Source organism: Photinus pyralis, unplaced genomic scaffold, assembly GCF_008802855.1.
Source record: "Photinus pyralis isolate 1611_PpyrPB1 unplaced genomic scaffold, Ppyr1.3 Ppyr1.4_LG1, whole genome shotgun sequence".
Classification (NCBI taxonomy): Eukaryota; Metazoa; Arthropoda; class Insecta; order Coleoptera; family Lampyridae; genus Photinus; species Photinus pyralis.
Window position 1 is genome coordinate 48,276,519 of NW_022170249.1, and position 3,565 is coordinate 48,280,083.

The window sequence follows — 3,565 nt, forward strand, 5'->3', positions numbered from 1 at the left end:
AAAGTTTGTTGATAGATGGGTTAAGCTCGGTTTTGACAAAACTGTTGTCTCATATACTAGGGGATTTCGTGTTCCCTTTCATATAAGACCCATGCAGATCTGTAGACCTGCAGAACCAAAGTGGTCTTTAAGCGAATTTAAGATAATTAATGAGTTGATACAGGATTTGGTTAATAGGAAAGCCATCTGCAGCTCACAACTGTACCCGTGTACCGTACTTGAATCGACTTATTTGAACTTTTGTGGTGTGTGGTGTTTTCTGATTTAATTCAAATGGAGGACGACAAAGATAAGGTATATATGATAACAGTTCTTATATATGTTTTACTTAGCATAATGATTTCGGCAACCGATTAATATTTGCTTTGTAGTTGAGTTGTTTCAAATAAGCAGAGAGCTGCGAGAAGCGATGACCACCATGCATTTGCTATAACTAATTAACACAGAACAGTGCCACTCACTGCTTATGTGAAATAGCTTTCAATGAAACTAACGAAGAATGATTGTATTTATTTAAGTGGAGGGTAAAAATCTAACAAATGAATAATGTAGGTATGTGATTGCAACTTTAATTACAATTTTAGATAAAACAGATTAAGAGGAGGAAACCCTATTCTAAGTTGGGTCTTAAGTACATCAAAAGTGGCGTTAAAAACCAAGCGAAAAAAGGAATTCTAGAAACATTACGAATGTCAAAAACTAACGTACCGTTGGTTCATAATTTGCCACTGGCTTCAACTTCATCTCTGATTGTCACTACAACCTCGACTTCAACCTCAACTTTAATCACTACTACAACCTGTACCGCAACTTCACCTTTGACCTCGCCCTCAACCACAACTGAAATTGTGAAAAGTGGAAACATTTTCACTGGTGAACTTAAACCTGCAAGTTATGTACACTCTTCTCCAAGCTCTTCTCATGAACAGTTTGCAATTTTTTCTTTTGATGATGTGCAACAGCATCTACGTGTAAATTCAGATGTGGCTTCCGTCTCTTCTTTTAACTTACATAATGCTTTATGTGAATGGGTTGTGGGATCACACATTAGTCATTCACATGTAACTGAGGTTTTGAAAATTCTCAAAAAAGTCAAAGATGTAAATCAGCTACAAAATCTACCCAGTGACTGTAGAACGTTATTAAGAACGACATCAAAGAAAGATATTGACACTGTTGATGGTGGAAATTACTACCACTTTGGAATAGAAACTGGAATAACCTACATCTTAAATAAATTTAATGTGATCAATCTTACTAAAATTGAATGTGATATTAATTTAATATTGACGGGCTGCCCATAGCAAAAAGTTCAAGCTCTCAGTTTTGGCCCATTTTGGGATACATTAGTAACTTGTCTGAGAATACAGAGCCATTTGCTATAGGCGTTTATCATGGGCACAAAAAACCTAATTTTTCAGAATTTTTAAAAAAATTTGTCTTAGAAGGTAGCTTAGAAAAATCGGGCATTTCCTTCAAAAATCGAATCATACCATTTCAATTTTCAAAATTTATTTGCGATGCTCCAGGAAAAAGTTTTATTTTGTGTATAAAAGGGCATAATGCGTACATCGGTTGCAGCAAATGTATTACTGAAGGAACATTTATTAACAGCAGAATGACATTTCCTGATCTCTCAGCAACTCTGAGAAGTGATGCAAGTTTTAGAGCAAACGTATATGAAGAGTACCATACAGGAAGAACACCATTGGAGGAATTAAGTGTAGATCTTGTTGACCAATTCCCATTGGACTATATGCATCTGATATGTCTAGGTGTTATGAAACAGCTGTTGTTGTTTTGGATCAAAGGAAATATTGCAATTAGAATGACCAAAGAAGATTATAATTCAAGCATTGTTGAATTGGAAAAATTTAGAAAGTTCATTCACCAAAGAGATTTTTCTCGTATGCCCAGGTCTTTACAAGAAATAGATAGGTGGAAGGCATCAGAGTTCCGACAGTTTTTGCTTTACACTGGTCCTATCATTCTAAAAAACAAACTGAAGGACGATCAATATACTCACTTTATGAGTCTACATTGCGCTGTACGTATCTTAACGTGTGAAAAGTTGTGTTTAGAATATAACGAATATGCAAAGCAGCTGCTGAAATACTTTGTTGAAAACTTTGATCTTTTGTATGGGCCAGAGTACATTGGTCATAACGTCCATAACTTAATTCACATACCTAACGATGCAGTCAGATTTGGAGTGTTAGACAATTTTAGTGCTTTCAAGTTTGAAAATCATATGTCTGAAATTAAGAACATGTTAAAAACTAGCAATCGACCTCTAGAACAGTTCATAAACCGAACATTTGAAAAACGAGCATATTAAAAAAAACCTGTAATTTCCAGTGACATACAATTTCACCATAAAATTGATACTTATTGTGAACCTCTATTGAACAATAATCTTGTAGAATCTTTTCGATCATTCACATATTCAGACATGGTATTAGGCACTTTGGAAAAAATTAGCTACTGTTGCCTCACGAATAAATCTTTTGTAAAAAATTGTGAAAGTTATTCGACATATTAATTCAAATAAGGGCTACATTATTTTCAGAAAATGTAATCACATGACACCATATTTTTTTAAACCATGTCCATCAACTCTATTTGATTGTGGTATATTGGAAAAATTTAGTGAAGATTTAGGTGTGATTGAAATTGCCAATATAAAATCAAAATTATTGAAATTTAATACAATTTTTATGTCTTACAATCATCATAAATAATGTTATTATTGTATTTTATCCTTTTTTTAAAATGTATGTAGGAATTAGGTTTCAGAATTAGATTAATTTTAGTTTTAGTTTTAATTGTAATTTTCTCTATAATTTTATAGTAAGTTATTTGCAATTAAGGGCAATTGAATAGGTACCTGATATTTCATTTGTGTCAGTAATGGTTTTTTTTTATCTGCCTAAGTTTTAAGCAAGATTAAGATTGCCTCAATTGTGTTTCAGTTACCTTTTTGTGTTGTGGGATTTATCTTGGATGGTGAAGAGTACATCTCTGCAGCACCCACAAAGTGGTTGCAAATGTATGAAGACACATTTAAATGTGCATGGCCTCCCCAAAAATTAGAAAAAAAGGCTATATTACACGCAGCGAGTCCGGAAGATGACTGGACAATTTATGACAATGTTCAACTGTACGGAAAATATTTAACCTATAAAGAGGCTCGTTATCGAGAATTAAAAATAGCCAGTTACGAATCAGAATCCGACCAAGCAACTAGAAAAAGAAAACCTAACAAAAAATATGTGGATAATGAAATACCTTCACCACCATCACTTCCATCACTATATGTTGGTAAGTCATCCATTTATTTTACATATTCTGAAAATTGCTTTATCAAAAAAACTGTGCTTGCATTATCCACAAAGCAGTATACTTTGGAACTATATCTTTAACTGGTATTAATCAGGTTTAGTACTATAACCCAATCTTTTTTAATTTTACCTTAGCAACAATTGTTATTTGTGTTCAAACTTTAAAATATTAACTATAGTCATTGCGAAGAGAATAATGCAATTCATTGATCCCCTCATTTAGT